This window comes from Alligator mississippiensis, chromosome 1, assembly GCF_030867095.1.
Source record: "Alligator mississippiensis isolate rAllMis1 chromosome 1, rAllMis1, whole genome shotgun sequence".
NCBI lineage: Eukaryota > Metazoa > Chordata > Crocodylia > Alligatoridae > Alligator > Alligator mississippiensis.
The window spans coordinates 397,954,068-397,978,662 of NC_081824.1; positions in this window are offsets into that span (position 1 = coordinate 397,954,068).

Below are 24,595 nucleotides of genomic sequence, written 5' to 3' on the forward strand. Positions count from 1 at the left end.
CTAGCTGCAGTGAGCTGGTCAGGAAAGAGAGGGGAGGGGCATCTTCTACACCACATAGATTGCTCCCCTATATCCCCAGTTGTTATCTACAACCCCTATCATCCCCCACAACCCCACCCCTATACCTCAGAATTGTCCCCTTGCCACTCTGATCACTGGCCTGCCACTCTGATCACTGCTTTGCTACCCAAATTGTCCTTCTCAGCCCTCCCAATCACCCCTGAACCCTTAAAACCCACCTCCTTTTGCCCCCTTTCATCTCCATCAGCCTCTCCACCTCCAGATTGCTGTCCTGCCCCCACAATCAGCCTGAGAGTACAAGCAATGGTGGCAGTGGTGAAGGGGTCCTTTTCCCTGCCTGATTCTTGGGTTATTGTAGTTAGCACCACCCCCAAACACACAGATCCAGCCCCTGGCAGGCTCCATGGCTACCTGGCACCTCTCTGTGGAGGAAGAGAGGCAGGAAGGAGTGTGTGGGGGCTAGGAGCTGCCAGGTTGCCATGGGTCCCAATGTTGTCCCCAAAGGACAGTGAGTTCGTGCCCAGTGCGCTTGTGCCAATAAACACACAGGGGTGGAGGATCCAACTTAATCTTTATTTCTGTGCAGAAAGTGGTGCTTGGCAATCGTTCGCAAAGCAAGCACCCACACCCCAGTGGGCGTCTGCCTTATATAGCTACGTAACAGGTTAAACTTGCTGATGTGATGAAATGTATAGCAAGCCCAGCAAGTAACCCCCCTTCCAGCTCCGAACTTTGTTGATACAGCTTTCCTTCTAGTGAGGCCAGCAATTAAACAACTACGCAACAAGCGATCTTCCCCCAGCCTAAACAACCTACTCTATGCCCTTGGTTAGATAAAATACTTTTTCAAAACATACAAAGCTGTTTCCAAAGTAGAAAATGCATAGTGAAAGTTCAGGGGTGCTCATCAAATCCCCCCTTCAAGGCTATGGCCCTTATGGAAAAGGCCCATAGTCCTCGACTATCTTTCTCATCTCCAGAAATCTCTTCACTTCCTCCTGATTGTTTTGGATCGGGTTTGTAACTGGTGATTTTACAAACATCACACGGTGAACGGGGGAAGAAATTGATTTTTTGAGTACCGCACAACACAGTGGCACACACTGTACCCCACAACAGATCATCAAGAAAATACACATACTTGCCACAATTAATAGGAAAATTTGCTTAAGCCATGAAAAATTAGGAAGCCAAGAAGTAAGCCATGAGAAATCGAACCCTTCCCCTTGCTTAATGTGGGACAGAACCTTTTTTAACTTCTGCACTTTTGAATCTATCAACTCGGAGTTATCTGTCAAATTAAAACAACACATTCCCTCGAACTCTTCACATCCGTGGTTATGCCTCAGCAACAGGTAATCTACGGCTGCTCTATTTTGCAGAGTAGCTCCTCTTAGTTCTTTCATTTCAATATTGAGGGCAGCTAGGGCCTGTGAAGTTGTATTTAGGCCCTTTGCCAGGGCACAGGCTACCTTACCAAGCTGCCTCTCAGCGTCCACTACTAGGCCTGGCACCCCTATTAGGAAAACTGCTAAGGACACTACCTCGGCCTCACTCAGGAGGTTTATGTCACTATCACAGGATTCATCTAGCACCTTCAAACCTCTCCGGTGACGCTTACTAGAGGTCTTAGGCATACCTGGTAGCCAGACAGTCAACCGGCCTAGAACACAAGGGCCTCCTGTGGCATTGGCTGGGATATATGAATAGGCAGTCTTCCCACAAAGGAGGAACCACCCCTGGGGTAATATAACATGAACGTAGTTGCAAGATACATTAGTCATGTCTGAACAATTGAAAATTTTCATTTCTTTGGTTAGGCTTTTGCAAGCTTGGGTACAGTTCACAAAATTGGCACAGCTGGTGTTACCAGGGGAGGTGACTGTCAACAAATCTATTTCAAAGGTACTAGCGTTTCTTTCTGTGGTAATGGTTCCCCACATGGAGTTGCTAGTGTAATTGATTGGACCTCCTATTCCCCCAGATGTGAACCAAGTCTGATTCCAGAGTGCTTCCATTGGAGTGGGCACCCCTATAAGGCATGGCGTGAAAATATCATCAACCGATATTCCACCTGCCAAACAAAAATGAGTGACATTTAATACGTCCTTTGCCAAATGAACCCACACATTTTGACTCTTATCGAACCTTTGATGCACCAACCCCTTAGACTCTAGAAACATTACACCTACGCAAAGAACTACTTTCCACATGGTTGATATTTAAACAGAAATTTAAGTCCTTCTACTGGCTCTGCTGTCCAACGGTGTCCATTTGTGTTGGCTTCTGGTGCAACACTCTCAGCAACTTCTCCTGCAGGTGGTATTTCTGGTGCGGCCTTCACCCGAGTGTAGTGTATCCACGGATTTACCCCCTGAACCTTCACTGCAGCGTGAGTAGTAAGAATCACAGGATACGGTCCCTTCCACCTGGGCTGAAGCGGCTCGTCTTTCCATGTCCAGACCAGCACCTTGTCTCCGATCTGGAACTTGTGGACTGGTGTATCTAGAGGGAGTGGAAGTCGTTCCTGGACATACCTGTGGAGAGAAGACAATACAGCAGACAAAGAATACAAATAATCTTTTACCCAACCTTCCCCTTTTACATGCACTTGACTCCCATGCGTCACCACTGGATTTTAGGATATGGCTTGCCATACATTAATTCAAATGGACTAACTCCCAATTTAGCTCTAGGGGCTATGCGCACTCTAAGCAAGGCAAGAGGCAGAGCTTCGGGCCGTTTCAACTGAGTCTCCTGGCAAAGTTTAGCCAGCTGTTTTTTTAGAGTCTGATTCATTCATTCCACCTGTCCACTTGACTGAGGTCTCCATGCTGTGTGAAGGTCCCATTGTATCCCCAGAGCCCGGGAAACTGCCTGGGTCATTTCTGACACAAAGTGTGGCCCTCAATCTGAGGCTAATCTCTCTGGGATTCCGAATCATGGAATTATTTCTTTTAGCATCACCTGGACCACTTCTTTTGCTTGGTTGGTTCGGCACGGGAAGGCCTCAGTCCATCCAGTCAGAGTGTCCATGAGCACTAACAGGTATTTGTAGTGTCCCTTCCTGGGAACTTCAGAGAAATCTATCTGCCAACATTCTCCTGCTAATAGTCCTTGCCTTCCTGCTCCTGGCGGAGGTTTGGGAGGAATCTTAGGATTGTTGGCACAACAGACAGGGCAACTACGCACTATTTGTTCTGCTGTTTTTCTCATCTTAGGCCCCACTACAATTCTTTGGAGACCTTGGGTCATGGCGTCAGCTCCCATATGGGTCCTCTGGTGGTACTCTTGGAGCACTTTGCTAAGAATCAGTTTTGGCATCAGGACTTGTCCCTCAGGCAAAACGCACCATCCATCTTGTTGTTCTTTGCTTCCCAATTTCTCTGCGAGTTGGTTCTCTTTTTCAGTATATTTGGGAGGTTCCTCAGGTAACACTACCTGAGGCATCAATGCCAACATTTGAGTCTCCTGAACTTGTCCTCTAGCTGTCTTCTTCGCCGCAGCATCTGCTCATCAATTTCCTTTAATAACGTCAGCATCTCCCTTTTGATGGGCCTTACAGTGCACCATAGCTACCTCTTGTGGTTCCATCACGGCTTCAAGTAATTTTAGGATCTCTGTTCCATGCTTTACTGGGCTTTTACTTGCCGTTAAGAGTCCTCTCTCTTTCCATATAGCTCCATGGGCATGTAAGACTCCAAAGGCGTACTTTGAATTCGTGTATATATTGGCTATCTTTCCTTTTGCCAAATGGAGAGCTCGGGTCAGCACAATAAGCTCAGCTCTCTGTGCAGAGGTATTTGGAGGCAAGGTGTTTACTTTCACGGTATCCCATGATGTAACCATGGCATAACCTGCCTTTCGGGTTCCATTGTCCATGAAGCTGCTTCCATCTGTGTAGAATTCAAGGTCTGCATTAGGTAGTGGGGCATCTTTAAGATCCGGCCGGCTAGCATACACACGCTCAATAGTTTCAATGCAATCATGCTGTAATCCTTCATCCTGTTCCAATGGCATCAACATAGCTGGGTTCAGGGTACTAGAGGTTTGCAACTGGATGTCTCCTTGATCCAGGAGAGTTGCCTGGTACTTAGTCATTCGTCCAGGGGAAATCCAGGTTCCCCCCTTTGCATTCATCACCGTCAGCACTGAATGTGGGGTATACACAGTCATTGGTTGTCCTAAAGTAAGTTTCTTAGATTCCTTTACCAGCATAGCGGTAGCTGCCACTGCTCGCAGGCAGGCTGGCCATCCCAAACTAGTGGGATCCAGTTGTTTGGAGAAGTAGGCCACTGCTCTTTTCCAGCTACCTAAGTACTGGGTCAGCACTCCTGATGCTACTCCTTGGCGTTCATGTACATAAAGTTGAAATAGTTTACTCAGATCGGGTAGGCCCAGGGCCGGCGCTGTCATAAGGGCCTGTTTGATAGTGTCAAAGCTCTTTCGGCATTCTGCCGTCCATTGCAAATCTCCCTCACTACCAGTAGTGGCCTCATAAAGAGCCTTGGCTATTAGTCCAAAATTGGGGATCCAGATCTGGCAGAATCCTGCCATACCTAAAAAGCCTCGCAACTGTCTCTTGGTCTTTGGGACTGCCATCCGACAGATGGCCTCTTTTCTTTCGGGGCCCAACATCCTCTGGCCTTGTGAGATGTCAAATCCCAAATATCGTACCCTTTTTTCTGTTATCTGGGCTTTCTTTCGAGATACTCGGTATCCAACCTGTCCCAGGAAGTTTAGTAAACTTACGGTCAGCAGGTGGCACTCTTCCCTCATTTTTGCTGCAATTAACAAATCGTCCACATACTGTAACAGGGTTCCTGATGTCCCTTTGTCCCACTTCTGAAGGTCGGTACTTAAGGCAGTCCTGAAAATAGTGGGACTATTCTTAAAACCCTGAGGCAAAACTGTCCAGCACAATTGGGTTTTTCTCCTAGTATTCAGGTCTTCCCACTTGAATGCAAAAATCTCTTGGCTGTCTCTTTCAAGTGGGATGCAAAAGAAGGCATCTTTCAGGTCCAGGACTGTAAACCACTATTCCTCTGCAGACAAAGTAGTCAGCAAAGTATAAGGGTCCTTTACCACCGGATGAAGAGTCACCGTGACCTTGTTCACGGCTCTGAGGTCCTGCACAAAATGATACTCATTACTGTGGGGGTTTTTTACAGGCAAAATGGGGGAATTGAAAGATGATTGACACTCCCAAAGTAAACCATATTTAAGGAATCTCTTTATCAATGGTTCCAGGCCTTTCCAAGCTTCTATTTTCAATCAATACTGTGGCACCCTGGGTGAGGCAATTCCCGACTTTAAATCAATGCTTACAGGGGTGGCCAGTTTGGCTCTTCCTGGCTTCTCTCCCGCCCATACCCATGGTACTACAACGTCCTCTACTTCGGGGGGAATTCTCCCTTCCTCCCCCTCCTGCAATAGGAGACACACCTGAGCTTTCCGGGCTTCCTCAGTTGGTATCTTCATAGTAATTTTCCCCTCCGAAAAGATCAATTGGGCCTGCAAGTTGCACAGCAAATCCCTCCCAAACAAAGGTATGGGGCACTCAGGCATATACAGGAACTGATGAGACACTTTCTTTCCTCTCAATTTGCATTCCATGGGTGGCACAAAAGGACGATACGTCCACTGGCCGGTGGCTCCAATTATGGGGATCTTGGTTTTTGATAAGGGTCCTTTAAAATTGTTTACAACTGAATGCGTGTCTCCACTATCTACTAGAAAGTCAATAAGTTCTTCCCCTACTTGCATTTTAACCAGGGGCTCGTCGGGGGAGACAGAGATTCCTTCAGTGTTAGCCCCCGGTCCCCGTCACTCCTGGTCAGAACCATCCAACATCAACAATCTTTCTTCCTCCTCTCATCTCTTCTTCTCCCTCTTGGGGCACTCATTTTTTCCAATGCCCTTCCTGCTTGCAAATAGCACGCTGATTAGGTCCCAGCCTGGGACCCTGGCCGTAGCCTCCCGGAGCATAGCCCACGCCTCCTCTATGCCCTCTACTTCCCCTGCCTTGTCCCCGACTCCTCTGATCTACAATTGCCACTGCCAACAATGATGCTTGTAATGACGCCTGTGCCTTTATTCTCTTATCTTCCTTTTTCTCCTTAACCTGATCTCTGTTGGAGCATACTTTATAAGCAATCTCAGTCATTTGGCTGATGCTCATTCCAGCTGCTCCTTCAGTCTTCTGTAGTTTTTTTTTCTAATATCTGGGGCTGACTGTCCTATAAACAATGTGTTAAACATTTTGGCATTTTCTGGCAGCTCCGGATCTAAATCCATCCACTATCTGGCTGCCTCGCAGAACCTCCCATAAAAACTGGATGGATCCTCCTTCGGACCCTGCCTCACTTCATACAATTTAGACAATTTTTTCTGCTTGGGGATAGCCTCCCGGAGAGCAGCCAGCACAAACTCCCGATACAGCTCTAACTCCTTCCGGCCCCCTCGGGTGTTGGGATCCCAGTCTTGATTTTTCTTAGGGCAAAGTTCATCTACATCACCGGCTAGGTGACGCTGCTGTGCTATCATACGTGCTTTCTCTAAGACCAACCTCTTTTCTTCTGGAGTCAGAAGAGCGGCCAGTAAGGCCTGAATATCTATCCAGTTTGGTTGGTGGGTGAGGAAAATAGTAGAGAACAACTGGGCCATTGCCTCTGGATTCTGGCGATATTGGCCCACGGACTGTTTCCAATTCATCAAGTCTGCCATGCTGAATGGCACATGGACAAAAACTGGTTCACCCTCAGGACCTACTGCTTGTCATAAAGGGGCCTGAACTACTGGTTGGGCCCCTGATCTTAAGTGACTCGCCACAGGGCTAAACGCCGCATCTCCTACAGTCCCTTCTACCACCAGATTGCTACCACCCGCATCCGCCGGACCTGGGGACGGCAACCCAAGGCTGTCAGGGGAGGTGGGGGATGACGGACTGGACGAGCCAGCCAGGAGTCCCTGATGAGCCGTTACAGGTGCAGTGAAAGTCCCCTGTGGTGACGCATGGCTCACAGGATGAAACGGGGGAGACATGGGAGCAATTAGCAGCTGCACGTCTTCCTCCTCTGGCTCCTTTGGACATACTGTGGTGACCCCCAGTAAAGCCATTACCCCACTTCCCCTAAATATCCCACACAACTTCTGTGTAACCTCATCCCTATACAAAGTCATATATGCCTCTACATAAAGCATCTCATCCCACTTCCCTTGGCGCCTACAAAACAACTGTAACTGCAAGATTGTGTTATAATCCAAAGACCCATTCTCCGGCCAGGCTGCACCATCTGCAAGTTGGTACTGTGGCCAACATGTATTGCAATACTGAATCATCTGTTGTTTTGTCATAGGGTCACTTCCAAACTTTGGCCAATTTTTCAAAATGCATCCTAAGGGACTGCAGGGTGGAATCTTAGACTGGTTACTTCCCATTATCCAACTACCGGACGGCGACCGCTGCTCAGCCTCAGAACCAAACAGATTAAAGGGAGTTCATGGGGCTGCCACCTGATCTCACTCGCCTAGGGCGTCTGTACGGTCGGAACTTTCAAAGCTGTCTCTTTCCCAACCTGCCCAAAATATGGAAAGAAGTACGCCTGGCCCTCGCGCCATCCACAGTTGTTGCCAGAGCCGAAGAGGTGGACCGGGCAAGGCAGTCAGCTAGGGTCCCATCTGGGGTGCCAGAAATTGTCGTCCCCAAAGGACAGTGAGTTCGTGCCTGGTGCGTTTGTGCCAATAAACACACAGGGGTGGAGGATCCAACTTAATCTTTATTTCTGTGCAGAAAGTGCTGCTTGGCAATCGTTCGCAAAGCAAGCACCCACACCCCAGTGGGCGTCTGCCTTATATAGCTACGTAACAGGTTAAACTTGCTGATGTGATGAAATGTATAGCAAGCCCAGCAAGTAACCCCCCTTCCAGCTCCCCCCCCAAGTAACCCCCCCTTCCAGCTCCGAACTTTGTTGATACAGCTTTCCTTCTAGCGAGGCCAGCAATTAAACAACTACACAACAAGCAATCTCCCCCAGCCTAAACAACATACTCTATGCCCTTGGTTAAATAAAATACTTTTTCAAAACATACAAAGCTGTTCCCAAAGTAGAAAATGCATAGTGAAAGTTCAGAGGTGCTCATCAAATCCCCCCTTCGAGGCTATGGCCCTTATGGAAAAGGCCCATAGTTCTCGACTATCTTTCTCATCTCCAGAAATCTTTTCGATTCCTCCCAATTGTTTTGGATCGGGTTTGTAACTGGTGATTTTACAAACATCACACGGTGAACGGGTGAAGAAATTGATTTCTTGAGTACCACCCCCCTTCCCCTGCCTTCCCCAGAAGAGAGCTACTAGGCAGCTTCAGGGCCTGATGGGGGAAGTGCAAGTTTGATCTGGGGCATGTAGAGAGGCTGTGCTCTCATGGGGGACACTCCCTGCTCTCCTTGCCCCCTGCCTTTTCCCCTCTCCACTCCTGCTGTCCTCTACCCTTCCTCTTCCTTTCCTCTCTCCTCCTCCTATCCCTCCTATCCCCCTTCGCTCCTCTCTATTCCCTCCCCAGTCACCTACTGGCCAGCTCTCCCCAGCTGTCAGTGCAGGGCTGTAAAGTCCTGAATGACAGCTCAGTCAGCTTGGAAGTGATGGCTCCTGGGATACTGGAGAACTATAGATGGGTGTTTTTATCACAGTTGAACATCCAGGAGTCAATTTAACTTGAGCTGGGAAGCACATTTCAAAGATAATCTTCAACTGAAGTGGCATATCTTTAAAACACCTAGAGGGCACTTAGAACTTGTTAATGAGCCTTTATGTGCAATCACTCATGTTTTATGTGTCCTTAACATGGTCTAATTGTAATGTATAATTTCACCCTTTAATATCTTTGTAAAGCTTCCAAATCTCAGTAAATTCATATTTATGATTTCTAGATGAAAAGTTCTATCATAAAGGGTGTGAATAGATATTTAGTTCTAGTGGTATAAATTTCCCAGAAATTTACACTGCTAGAATTTTTTTTCAGCAGAGGCAGCACTACAGGTGTTCAAGCCTGCAGCCACCCCTTCTCCCTTCCTCTCTGCACCTTTCCCAGACTGGGGTGATTTTCATCTAGGGAAAGCATGAGGAGCAGAAGCTACTCCATTTCTCCTAGTTCCTGGGCAAAGTGGAGTACCAGGGAAGACCAGGAGGAGATGAAGCAGTGGGGTAATGCTCCCTTTTTGGAGAGACACCAGTTCGCGGGGCAGGTGGGGAGCATATTCTCCCCTTCCCTCCTTTATGGGAAGGGAAGGGAAGGGAAGGGAAGGGAAGGGAAGGGAGCAGTAGGCCAATACTCCCTCTGCCTTCTCCAGACAGTATCAGGAAGGCTCAGGGAGCATCAGCAGCTCAAGTCACCTGTGATGAGGAGTAGTCAAGTTGTGGGAAAATCCCCCTTCCCCTTCAACCTCCCCCGATGGCAGTTGCAACTCTGGTCTTGGAAAGGTACAGGGAGAGTTGTCACTAGATTGCTTCAGATCAGGAGGCGGCGAGCATATAGGCCTTCATTCTAGCAAGAAAAACCCTTTGGAATTCTTGGGAAATTCTTTGGAATTTATTGGGAAAGTATGCAGGAGTGATATTCCAGGGATCATCATGGAAGATCCTTTTTCCTAGAACGGACATGTTTCCTCTTGGTGAAACTAAAAGAATGTCTGCATGATGGCCATTTCTCTCAGGAAAATGAGGATTCCCTTAATGGAAGTGTAATGCAACTACATGGCCAAAGATATGTGATAAATATCAGTTGATACCAATATTTAGGGCTCTTTAACTGGGAGCCTGAAGGCCAAAGGCAGCCTGCAAGTGGCTAACACTGGGTGGCATCTACTGCCCCTTTCTTTGGCTGCAAAAGCAGCCAGAGGCTTGGGCCTCTCCCTCTTTCCAGCTTCAACTGGCTGACTCAGTCCCCAGGGGGCAAGTTGGGGCAGCATACAATAGTGCAGTGCAGCCTGAGGTACCAAGAGCACTGACAGCCCAAAGTACTTTAATGTTGAGGTGTCATGGGGGTAGCCCACAAACTGCAGGTGAGGAGAGGCACTGTGCAGTACTGGGGTAGAGTATGTTGGTGCTCACCCCTGTGTGCAGGAGGGAAGGGGACAGCTTGTCCATCTTCACAGTATGGAAGGCCAACTGCCCATGGTGTAGAGGTTAGAGAAGAGCCGGCCCATCTGTGCACAGAGCAGAGGGGTGGGAAAACACTTTTCTGTGCATGTATAACATGCCATCCAGAGCACCCGTGGCACTTGCTAGTGCATCCTCAACAGTGTGAAGCCCATGCTGCATATGACCCTTGGCTACTTAGATGTTGGACATCCCTGCCATTATTAACAGAATCATTATTTAATTATAGATCAGTAGTACTGATCAGTAGTACTGATCTTTTAGATCTATAAAACAGCAAATATTATTTGTCATTGGTGTCCATTTCCATTCTTCCCTAAATATTCTCAATCTTTTTTTTTTTTTCTGATCAGAGTATCACTAGTGTTCTGTATTCTCAGTTTTTATTTAAAAAAAAAAATCAAGAATTTTTCAGGGTTTATCTTCGAAACATAAAAAACAGGATGAAATCACGGAAAAAGGAAGAAAAGAAAAAATCAGTTTAAATGAGGGAAAAATTGGCAGGGAGGGTGTAAGGCTGGGACTAGGGAAGAGGGAAGGGGAGGGGTGTGGAATAGCCCACCAGCCGCTCCTGGGACTCCAGCCGGAAGCAAAGCAAGAGGAGCTGTCAGTGTGTGCGGGGCTAGGTGTGGGGAGTGTGGCTCTTCCTGCTACATGCCCCCTGGGAGGGCTGTGGGCTGGGAGGCCTGTGCTGGGCTCCTCCTGGGGGGCACATGACCTCGGATCAGCAGCATGAAGCACATGGTGCTGCGCCCTGACTTTCTTCCCTGGCTGCATTCACACCCCTCCCGCCCAGCTGCAGCAGCTTGCTGCCAGGCTGCCCTGGCATTTGGGTGGAGGGGAGAGTGGTGGGCAGCTGGATATGGAGGGAGGGAACCTGATCCTGACCCCAGCACTGGCATCTCCCTCCCTGCCTGGGGTCAGAGCCAGATGCTCCATGCCCCCAGGCAGCAGCTCCAACCCTGTGGGCCTGTGTGGAGTGGCTGGGTGCAGTGCCCACTGCAGGGAATGGGGCCAGGCTCTCCCACCTGCACCCATCCAGTGGAGCTTACAGCTCCCAGGGCAGGGCTGAAGCCGGAGCTGCCGGGGTGCAGCTCAGACCCACCTGCCCCACGAGTGATTCCTATAGCTCGTTCCACCCCACCCGGGGTCAAAGCCAGGAGCCCTGCACCCACAGAAAGTGGCTCCAGCCAACCTCCCCTGCCCCCCACATGATCACTGCCACCCCACCACCTCCCGCTCTGCATGCAGCTGCCACTACCCCCCCACCCACATCCATCCAGAAACCTGTGCCTCAGGTAACTAACACAGCAGCACTTTTAGCTTACCAGCACCACCCATTTTTCAGTTCAAGTCCCTGTTAACTGGCACAACTGTGGAATGGACCATTCCCCACTCATGACAGTTAACAGGGATTAAAACTAAAAAATGGGTGTAAATCAGTAAAAACTGAATGACTTCCAAAAAACCCAGGGATTTTATCAGTGAAAATCAGTAAAACTGAGAATGTGGAACACTAAGCATCACCCACTGTTCAACCAACAAGAGTATTTAATCTATATAAAGTAACTGATGAAACTTATTTTCAATGAGTGGCTTATGCTTTGTGCTCATCCACAAAACTGGTCATTTGTTTTCTGCTGCTTGAAATACCAGCCTAATGAATTCCATATATATCTCCTGCTGAAAAGAAAGAATTTTCAAATTATAGTTTTCCTACTCTGAAACTCTGCATACTATATTGATTTGAATTAGGCCACAAAATTGTCAGGTTGTTTTATCTGAAAAATACCCCTGTTATATTGTATATGGTTTTGAGTAAACAAAGCTAGTATAAACATGCACCTGTTTTATTTGATTGATTATAATTAAATTTCAGTGACATTTTTTTTTCCTTGCAGAACTGTATCAGTTAGTGCTTTGAAATTATATTCTCCTCTTCTTAAAGACAGTTTATTCAGGAAACAACATAAGAGGTTGTTCTTGAATAATCATATATCCTTTTGCATGCATTTATTTTTCTTTCTTTTCAAAGCCTGAATTATATTCACTGTGTGTCCTCAATTACTGGGTTTGTCTCTGCAACTGACAAACATCATTCAACTTTCCGATACCCTTGTTGCTTTTGTCGTCTTTGGTATTATGTTTTTTAGAGTGTGTTTACCACACAAACCTTATATAGGCTGTTAAGATAGAAATGTTCTTGAACATAAAAGACATGAATGAAAATGTTTACATAACTTCTGTTCTAGTAGATGAAAGAGTTCAGCATAGTCAGTGGGGAAAAACAGACAGTCATTTAACAAAGACTTATGATAAACTTTTTTCTACAATGCTCAAAAGCTTAACTGAAAAAGCAGAACAAGTATCACGCTGTCTTTATTTTTAACTATAACTCATCTTAGTAAAGGGGGAAAAGGGTTGTTGATGTTTTATTCCATTGGCCTTTAACCCACTTTCAAATGATTATCAGTAACATAGACAGATCAGGCATAAAACACTAACCATTCATAGTTTGCCGCTCAAAGTGCTCACCACTTTTACATGAAAAGGATTCAGAACTCTAATTGTGTGGAATTGCATAGAACATTTGATGTTCTCCATGTTGGGAAATAACAAGAGAGGATTCCATGGTTCTAAAATTAAAAATTACTAGCATCTGGGGGGTTGTAAAGGAGATTCTTTTAGGGAAATATCTTAAAGGAGAATTTTATGGAAGTATTGCGACTGCATATAGTATTCCAGCCAGATGTGTACAGACTAAATTCCTTGTGTTCCCTACAAATTGTTTTCACCTTTCAAGACCCATGGAGGTTGCTGCCTCTTTCCTTCTAACATGTTTTAGAAGGAAATTGCTGATTTTTGCAGTTTTTCTGAAGCCAGGGATTTCAGAAAAACTGATTCCACTGTAAATACATGGTTTTTCTACCACCTCACTTGCAGCCTATTAGTTTTCATGGGACTGAGAGAGCTTTGTCACACATTTCACTTACCATGTGTTAACTGCACTTAAAACACTAGCATCTGAGCAGTCAAGCAGGTAAACATGTGCTAAGTACCACCTTAGAATAGCAAAGTTTAGGACTTTTCTGGCACAGAGTATCTGCAGAATATATTACCTAGAACTTGTTGGACTAATGTCTGACTGCTCCCTAAAGATAATACAATCAAGAAGACTTTGGTGCCAAGGCTGGTCCTGGTGTCTTCAAAGGCTCTTACACTTAGGATGTATTTAATTTATGTAACCCAGGTGGTACACAGAGGGTACCCCCTCTCCAATTAAAAGGATGTAAATGGGTGCGTGTATGCTGTGGGAGCATAGCTGCCCAGCTGCAGGCCAGCTCACCTCTTTTTTCTACAGAACAGAGCAGAGATCAAGGGCACTTAGTGATATTTCTTTACAGGTTTGATGATGCAACATAATATTGAAATTATAATCATGAACTTGCATACAAACACATATACACACATACATGCTTATATATGTGTGTGTGTGTGTGTATACATATATATATATATATATATATATAATATTTACAGATATACATTTACTCTGACAGAAGCTCTTATTAACCCTTAACTCAAACACAGGCCTAGTCCTTGGTGGCCTCCCAGTTAGTATGCAGTCCCTACCCCTCAACAGCACCCTCTGGGCAGCAGGCAAAGGCAAATCGATGGAAAAAATACAGGTTAAGTAACAATTCAGCATCTGAAATATCTGGCAGTGATAGCACAATAATTAAACATGCACAATAAGATTACATTCAAATGAAACATGCATATATAAAGACAACACAATACATGCAGATATAGAGCAGCTTACAAGCCTCTTAAAATAAAACAATAAAGGTGCCCAAATCCCAGTGACATAAATAATCACTCATCAGACTAGGAATGGCCACTGAACGTGTGCCCTCCCCTTGGGACTCAGGAAGCCTACATTCCTTTCTGTGTCCAAGGTTGAATCATCAACTCCCATCAGGGGCTTCCCCTTAGGTGCCTTCAGTGGAGAAGGCCCCTCCTCCCCTGTGGAAATCCCCTTCCCAGGTAACTCACAACTCCCACAGCTTTTGGAGAGTTAGGGCCAACTCCAACAGTGGGTTGGGGTGAGGCGTCCTCCCTCACTGGGCTGGCTGACCAACTCTGCTCACTGTAGGAAGGGCTTGAGCTGCCTCGTACAGCCTTCCAGCCTGTCAACTCACTCTGTGCCGTGTGCACCACCCTTTGCACTGAGGGAGAGGGCCACCTGACTTCTGCAAGGAAGGGGACCCATGCTGCCTCATGCAGCCATGGCATTCCATTGGCTACTGCTCTGCTCTCCATTCCCTGTGCACTGCCCATGCACCACAAGAGTGTCAGCCTCATGCAGGGTTGGGACCCATGCTACCACATGCAACTGCTGAAGTCCCTTCAGCTCCACAAGCCCTGTGCACTGATCTGTGCAACGAGGGCTTCTGCCTCATGCAGTGATGGGCAGCCATGCTTTCTCGTGCAGCCCCCATGGTCCCTTCAGCTCTCCACAAGCCCCACACACTGCTCTGCCCTTCAGGCTCAAGCTAGCAATCTGGGCTCCTGGTGAGCCCACCAGCCAGCCTGTCACATTTAGATCATAGTAAGCTATAATGTTTTCTGAGCAATTGCAAGGTAATAGTTACTACAATCTAAATAAAACACGTTCTAAGTCTAATATGGGACAAGGACCTTTAAGTGGGTTGGTTTTAAAACTAGCATCTTCTTTGTTCTCTTCTTTGTTGCATCACTCCAAGTGGGGAACCTGATTTCATCCTGTTGGTCCTCTGTGTTGTTCATTTGATATAATTCTGCTGATTATCTTGTATATCAGGCAAGCTGATGATTGAGTCTCTTCACACGATCTATTTCTATTTCTCTATTTCTATTTCTGTCTTCTTATTGGTCCTGGTTAAAGCATCATCTGGTTAGATGTGCTGATTTTTAGATAGTTCACCTCTTGACCAGTAATCAGGATTAACCTTTGGTAGTATATAGTTCCATCAATTGTTTTATTCACCATGGCAATTTCTACATTTTTACATTAAACAGCTATAGGATAAAATATAGAAACAGACCTAAAAACAGGGGCAAACCCTCATATTCCCCCCTTGTATACTCCCTAAACAATAGTCTGCAGGCTGTTTTCTTACTCTATCTCTGGTCTAGTGGATCTTTTATTCCTTTCTGCACAGTGACACAGTTTTAACAAGAAGGGAGAAGACTGCCTTGTCTATCCTGGGACAGCCTGTCCGTTAGGATATTCTGCTTGGAAGTGAAAGACTTGTTTTGAACACCGTCAGCCTAAGAAGGGCATTTAAATGGAGTCTCCCACTCCTTGGGTGGACTTGGACAGTGAGGAGAGGATTCCAGGCTCAGTAACCTATATAGATGAGGTCTTTTCCTGCAGCCCTGAGTAAGGTGCTTAAGCACTAGAAAAGGTGGAACTTCAGACATAACCTTTTATATGGCATTTGTAATAGGTTGGCTGTAAGTGGCTCCCCTCTTGTCATGTCAGGTGTTTTGTAAAATGAGTACAGAACAAGAAGTATACCTGATTGACAGATAGAACATCTGTGGCATGGTGAGGAAGAAAATAATTTGATGTAAATAGACCCTACATACCAAGGGACAAAACGTTGCAGTGAAAATAAAGAGGAGATAAGGAGTTATATGAGTAAAATTTGATAAGCAAAAGTAATGACTGATTACTTTTCTATTGATGTAAAAGGAAACAAAACAATTATTCAAATATGTATGAGGAAAAAAGAAGATAAAGGAAATGGTAGGAGCTCTAATTAACAGAGTGCAAATAAATTGAGAGACGGAAAGGGCTGAATTGCTAAATACTTACTTTACTTGTGTGCTCAGTAAAAAGGGCTCTAGTGAGGACTGATTAATTATGTCGGGAGTAGATGAACAACAGGGGGGAACAGACATCAACATTGTTAAGAAGCAAGTGAAGAAATACCTGGACCAAATTAATGTTTTAAATCAGTGGAGCAAGATTAAATTCATCTGAGAGTGCTGAAGGAATTAGCCATTGAACTCTCAGAACTACTGACAATCATTTTGAAGAACTCCGGGGAGCTTCCAGAATTGCAGACCTAATAGCTTAATATCAGTGCTAGGAAAAATAGCAGGTAATCAGAGATTCAACATGTAAGCACTGAGAATGTAGCCACGTGATAAATGACTATTATTTTAGATTTCCAAGTTACAGAGCACATCAGGGACCAAACTTTACTAAGATGCCTTGTTTATTAAAAAGAGGAAATATTGTCATGTGGAGTACCCTACCTCATGCAAAACATTTGTTAAAATAATGTAAAATAACTTTGTAAAACCTACAATCCTTTACTATCCTAGCTGGTAAAAGCCAGCGGAAAAGAATTATGTCCACTACTAATGAAAAAAAGTTAGTATTTCCCTCAAAAGAAAAGAAATATAGTTAGGAATCCTTAAGATAGTGTATAATCTTTAGGAAGCCAACTTTCAGCTCTGAAGGTTTCTTCCTCAAGCTCCCATTTTTGGACAAAATAACCAGAAAATATTGGAAACCACCAACCTCCAACAGCATGTGGCATTAGTATGCCTCAAATCAGGTATCAGATTAGGACACAACTAAAGTCAGTACTGGCAACACCAGGAGATTATGCTTTTATGGCATGATGTCATGACAAAAACCATGTCATGGTTTTATGGTCATTGGCAAGATTTCACATGAAAGCCACTCAAACAGCAGTACTAGTAGTTAATGAATTAATGCAGAAAACTCATCCTGATCTTAGCCATTATCTTAGACCAAGCAGCAATAGTGTGGTTAAAACAAAAGACAGTGGTGTTGCAACTAGTTTGGTTAGTGACGTATGGAAAGCCATTAACAGGGCTGGATAAACCAGTAGAAAATTCATATGAAACACAGGAAAAGGCCTAGTAGAAAACGCCATACAGAAAGCCCTTTAGCTATTTGGCCCTTATATAGTATGTTATATTTTTAGATTAGAAATATTGGAAGTAGTGATTGATATATCCAGATGTAATCAATGTAGTTGGCTATATAATAGGCTTACTTTTGCTAAGAGTCTTAGATAACCTGCAAAGAACAATAAGGGCCTTGTTCAAAAAAGACCATGAAATACATAGAAACAAAAAAGATGGGAGTGACTGGCATTCCAAGAGGGTGAAGGAAGGAGTTATGAAATACTCCCTTCCAAAGACTGTAATTTTCACATACAATTCAGCTAATTGACTTCTTCCAGAACCATGGAAAAACAGGCTTCATTCAGTTCCCAACATTTCAGCAAAACAAAAATAAATAAATACATAAAACAAAATAATGAAATAAACCAATCAAAGAGTGTTTGTTAGAGTATCTATGTATATTTGCATATGTGTAAATATGGAGGATGGACTGGAAAAACATTTGGAGAACTCGGAGGATCCAAGAAGACTTCTTGTCAGTCTGCGCATCTTCATTTTGTTCATCCTGCCTAATGCTCCCAAGGCCAAATGGCCAAGAAACTGCCCATTCTTGTGGGTAGCCAGTTGGATATTGAGATATCGGTGTTCTCTTGCATTCTGGGAGTGTTAATAATAAACAGCATTCTATTACCAGTAGCCTAGTATCTCTGTAAGTAGTTAATCAAGTGACCAGCTTTCCTTATCTACAGATACTAAATGTATCTTTAGAGTGAAGCAGGAAATAAATATTTCTCCTTTGCAAGTGGAGTTCATCTAACTGGAGAACTGTATGAAATCTGACTCCAAACCTTATATTATAAAAGAGGAGGCATGAGGCAATGTCATTGAATAAGTGCAGGTCCCTGCCCTGAACAGCCAACAATCTATTAAAAAGTGAAAGAAAAATCCCTGATCTTTATATTGCTTTTTTGTGTTTCAAAAGGGAGGCATTCTCCTTTATATGGCTTGGAAGAAATTGACACAAGAAAGCTGTGTGTGGTGCAGTGAAATGTAGTACATTGAAGGAGTATAAAAGTTTCAAGGCCAAGCACTCAAATAACAAGATATCCTTCCCTCCAGTCTTCACCACCTGTTTCATCCCTGAAACACATGCTCCTGGATGTTACTAGGTCATTCCCTTCCCCCTCTCTGCTCCTACTTTCACCTGCCACACCAGATCATATATCTGTCTCCACCTGCTTCCACCCTAACCTGTGACTTCCCCCTCCCCTTTTCCTTTCTGCTTCTGTTTTCTCTAAGGTGTTCCTATTCCCATTCCTTACTCTTCTGCTATGCAGTCAGAGTATTCCCCCTTTTCCTTCTGCCAGACTGAACCCTAGCAGCTGGACCACCAAAAATATAAGATAGTCTGTCTGTTGTCTTTTCTGATATACAGTACCAAACTGTCATGAATCTACAATATTTCAGGGACGTTTGTAGAATGTCATGCATGTTTTCTTGAAATTGTTTTACTGACATGGTAGTAGTAAAAAACCAACCCCAAGTTTCAAATTAGCAATGCAGAGAATGCCTGCATGTACAATGTGCGGACCTTAGTGCCTCTAGCCACATTTCTACAGCTGGCAGCAGTAGGAGGAGTAACATACAAAAAGAAATAGAACAAAGGGTGAAATTTTATTTTCCTTTGTGCACTTATTCAAAAAAGGAAATGTTTTGTCATTTATGTACAGTTAGTAACTCTATTTCTCCTGCAGTGTGGATGTGCAGGCATGCATGGATAGACAGCTTACTTAGTGGGCTGTGCACTGGCTAGGTGTATATGTATATGCCTACTTAAGCATACGTCCACTGGGGTGGAAGGAGCTAGAAACTGCTTCCATGTTTTAGCTCCAATAGTTGAATGGTTAGGGCACTTAGGAAGTCAGAAACCCTGGCATGCGGGTCGGGGAATGCAGGCAGGCAGGCTAGAATTAGGCACGGACGCTTAGCGGTTGATTAAAGATTATTTTACTTACACCGAAGATGGTCGCGGTGCAGGCAGGAAAACTTGCTTGAGTTGCTGTTACAGACAGAAAAGAAGAGAGGCGGACAAGAGTTCCTTCCACGCGAACCTCTAGCCCAATCCAGTTGAAGGCTCTAAACATGCGAGCCCGTCGCATCAACTGAAGAAAATAACTCGAAGCAGAGAGCTCTGGATACACTCACACGAAGTTTGCTAGGCTCCGTGGAACTTGCGCGCAGGGAAAAAGGGGGTTGTCGAAGGATTGCGCTCAGCAATGGGGAGAGGCCAGAGGTTGATCAGACCCCTATAGCCTGCGCTGGGTTCGATAGGCTCCACAGCGCTTAGAGATCTTCATGAGATGTGAAGTTCTCCTCCTCCAGATGGTTGTGGAGTCCTCCCTTGCGGGGTTCTCCTCAGAGTTCTCCAACTTGGACAGAAACTGCTCAAGCCTCTACAGCTAGCAAGCCAATCGCTAGCCGCCACGAGGGAATAATTTAGAACTGGCCAATAGTGGGACACAAATTTGCATGCGAATGGCGGGAACTCCTTTGCACCGTGGATTTCTCCTTTTGAAACTAAGAAATGCACCATGCCCAGGACCCAATCCTAGTGTGGGGGGTGCTGAGAGGAAGTGGTTCTGGCTCCCTAGCATCCAATCTGAGTGTAGAGGGGGTGGGAAGGAGTGGTGTTGGGCCCACATGACCCATTCCCAGGGTGTTGGGCAGGGAGGGAGCAGTGCTGAATTCCAGGGCCTGATCTGACCCACGTATGGGCCCTACACCACTCATCTTGCCCACAGATGGGCCCTATACCACTCCTCCACAGAGTGAAAAGGCAGAGCACCCCTGATGTAGAGTAAAGTATGACCAGGTTAAAGAGAAACTGTTGTGGTCATGCTGGTCCAGAAAATCTGTGAGAGGCAAAGATTTCTTTCAGTGATACTTCTTATTAGATTAATGTAATGGTTGAGATAGACTTAAACAAAGCTTTCAAATGCAATTCATTCTTCTTTTGGGTGTTTTCAAATTAGCAGGGCTGGGTACAATGCCTCCTTGAATACTCAAGAAATTGGATGAGGTAGTTGCAAATCCTCTTGATATTCTGTTTGAAAATTCATGGGAGCTGTGTGAGGTCCTGGATGACTGGGAAAAGGGCATATATATTGTCCAACTTTAAGAAAGAAAAGAAGGAGGATCTGTAGAATTATAGATTAATCAGCCTGACTTCAGTACCTGAAAAGACTACGGAAAATGTGATCAAAGAATCTATTTCTAAGCATCAAGAGGACAGCAAAGTTATCAGACAGCCACATTGTGTTCATAAAAAGCAAGTTGCATCTGACCAACTTGTTTTCCTTCAACAACAAGGTGATGGGTTCTGTGCATGGGTGTAGATCAGTGGATGGGATATGCCTTGACTTAATAAGGTTTTTTTACAGTGTTTCCCCTGACATTCTCTTTAGTAAGCTAAGGAAATACTGCCTGTATGAAAGTACTGTAAGGTGAATATGTAACAGGTTATATCATCATACTCAAAGAGTAGTCACCAATGTCTCAGTATCTAATAGGCAGAAGGTTCCCCAAGCCGTGTCCTGATTTTGGTACTGTTTTATATGTTTACTAATGATCTAAAAGATGGGAAATTTGCAAATTTGCAGGTGATACCTAGCTTGATGGAGTTGCAGGGACTCTGAGGAAAGGATTGGGTTTCAGAATGGCCCAAAATTAATCGAATGAAATTTGCCCCAACCAGACACACCATCAACCCCATGGGAGTTTATTCTGATGGTAGGTACTTCCTCACAGTGTGAAAATGGTAAATTTGACAAGTGCAAAGACAGACTATTATCAGCATAATGGAATGTTAAATGTGCAAGCAGAATATAATGTTTTTGACTATTTTTGCTCTCATAAATACATGCAATATAAAAGAATATATACCAGTAGTTTCTTAGTAGGTGTTATTAAAGGACACATATATAGATTCATGCATAGAACATAAAAAAAATTGCTTGTAGGTTCCACTTTATGAGAGAGAACAATCTATGTGGAGGAATAAATAAAATCTGAATGTTGGACTTTCTTAGTTCTCTCTTTTTTATGCCTGCACACTGAACAGCTTAGGAAAGCTGCTGCATTCATGAAGCCAATTACAAATTGGAGCTTTAATATGAAGATTAATAACCTCTTTTTCTCTCTCAGCACTGAACTTATGGCCTTCCACCTTTAAAGTTTTGTTAAATTCACCCATTCATTTAAATTATTAAACTGCAAGTACTTCAGAGTAGCAATCTTGTTTTACTATGTTACTTTTTTCCAACACTTTTCCCAACACTTTGCAGGCCCTGAGTAGGGACATTAGACATTATTGTTATCTAAATATAATGTATAGGTACTTGACCAAATGTAATACTTGTGTACATTCATATTGGGTGCATCTACATGAGATGCTTTACTCTGCATTAGACAGTGAGTAAAGTGTCACTATCTACAATGCATTGGCCATACTGTGAATTAAATTAGTCTAATGTGTTGCTTGTTAGTGCCAACACGTATAGGTACTAGATAAATGGCACATAATGTAATGCACAGTAGAACACATGAAAATGCAGACTGGGAGCAATTTTACTCCCAGTCAGCCCAGGATCCAGGGGGTGATTGCTGCAGGGCTAAGCCCCCATGTAGGGAGAGTTGTGCCAGCTGCAGGGGCAGCTGGCTCCCATCCTGTCCCAATACAAATCTATCTATCTATCTATCTATCTATCTATCTATCTAATAAAAGCACAAATTTGATTTAGGGCTACCATTAGCAGTTGATACTAAGCAGTTTACAATGGACATCTTAAAGAATTATATATAATATTTGTGTCTATCTATCTATCTATAATGAACTGTAATATATTATATATGATTATATGTGTGTGTGTAATCACACTCAAAATGTTGTCTTTAATTAAATCATCTACTTCACACATATTCTGAATTTGATAATAGAATATGTGTCTTTCTAACACCAAATATTCTCTGAGATAATAATTAAAGGAGGGAGAACAATTCACAGTGAATAATTTAGATGGCAAGTTTTAACCCTTTTGCACATTCTCAGATTGTCAGTATTGTGATGTTTGCAAGCTGATTTATATTTCAGAATTCTTTGAACTTATCTGAACTAATTTCAAACTTTGGCTTGTGCCTTATGAACTGATGCCATAAATATTTCTTAGAATATTATAAATTGTGAAATGTATACTTCCTTTATAATGCACTGTAATATTCCTTTTCTATTCAATATATTGTTAGGTTAAGTCTTTCAGTTCCGCTCATCATTCAGACCTACAAAGTCAATTAATTCTGCTTTTGGTTTTACTTGGTATAGATAACACATTGCTTCTGTGAACTTTAGATTTACATGAGTGAAACCTATATAAAAAAGCCTGTTATTTATAAACTTTTTGGCTTATGGTTTGCATTACCTGTTGAGTGCGAGAAAGGAAAATCTTAGTAAATGAAGAATTTTTTTTCCAAATCTAAAATGGCTTGAACACTAGGCTGGACAAATGAAATCCTGGTTATGTCCAGTGTCATGTTTCCACTGTTCTAGGTTAAAAAACAGAGCTTTATACAACTTCAAAAGAGAGAAGTCATTTGGCTTCCTTGCAGAGAAAGGCTTTACAACCATGGCAGAATCCAAATTCATGAACTAAAAACAACAAAGTGAAGGTGTATAAGACACCGGTATCTATATATTAATATGGTTAGTGTAGATTAGAGAGTATCTAGTTATGCTTCTTCTGAAATTGATAGAGTTCAGCTGTCAGATATTCACAGAAAAAGGAACAGACTGAAAAATAGAAGCTATCTACAAAATCTAGATCTATTTGATCAACCTCAATTGAGTTCATATTACAATTTATTTAATCTACTGCACCATTTTTATACATATAATTAATGGAAATATTCAGAAAAGAAATTTGTCAGGGAATTACTTAATATCCAATTAATTACCAGTCTAAAGTTGATACTGTCCAATTGAAATATTCTTTTCTGAAGAGCAGTTGTTTAGGTCAAAATTTTTGTTAATATATTTTCATAATGGCGAAATGTATTTCTAAAGTCTCAAATGCTACAAATTATTCAGGGACAGTCCTAGTACTGAATGATATATAGAAAATGCTAAAGATAATAGAAGGACTATGAATACATGTGTATTGATTCATATTCAAGACCATGTTAAACAAGGAGCTGGCATTTTAATATAGCCTTCTGTTAATATATCCTTCTGTTAATATCCATCTAACATTTAAATAAATGTATAAAGTAATTACTAAACTTTTACAAATTAATTACTTATCAATCTGACCACAATATCAAGGATGTAAATATACACACACGTTCATAAATGACACAACTGGTTTCACAGTCATGAACTAGAAATCTAAACAGCATTCCATTTGCAATGAAAGAGTCTTATTTCCTTTAATTAAAATAAAAGTTAGGGATGTCCACAAAGTGAAATATAAACGTTATCATATACTAGTAAGTGAATATGTAAATATACATGCACATATATAACTAAAGCTGTAAAAAAGTGCGCATCTTGAGATGACCGGTGAGAGTTTTTACCTCCCATACCACTCTTACAGTATGCAAACCAATTGCCATTTTCTTAGATCCTTGTGTCCTTGTGTCCTTATATAACTTGGGACCTTTATATAACATTCTTGATATGTTAGGAGAGACTGTTATATAAAAACATTATATATAAACATGAAGCTCTCTGTCGACATATATAGAAAGCAATTTTTTTTTTTTCTGTAACTTGACCATTGGGATAGAATAGCCAGTTAATAATATGCTTCTCTCAGCATAGGAGTATTTGTGCTTTGTAAGATGGTGTTTCTCTAGCCTTGATATCGCACATGTTCTTCTAAATAAAAATGCAATAGGATATTATGTGAAAGTAGTAGACAGCAGTTAGATATGCTTTCTGTCCTATAATATTGTTTAATTCTCCTAGAACATTACCGATACATAAAATTTGAACACTTAATTAATTCAACCATTTAGGTTAGATTAAAATGTTTATTGTAGAACAAATACGTAACATTTTTAATAAGGTTTAATAAAGCTAAATAAGTAATAGCAGGTTAACATAGCTGGCTTATAATTAATCCAACTATGCAAACACTAAATGTGCTGTTGTACCCTAATTGATACATTAAACTCATAAAGAGTTTAAGGATTTAACTGGTGTTTAACAAAATAACTGTAGTGGTTTGATTGGATATCAATTAATTGCCAAAATTAGCATATTAATTGGCATTTATTTTACTATAGTAGTAGTTGTCTAGTCACTTGCTAATTAAAATACTTAAAACATTTCTTCCAATTTCTAGGAATGAAATTATACATTTATTACCTACCTAATTTTTAGATAATGATATAGCAAGTAGATTGATGGCCCTTATTTATTGAAACTTAATA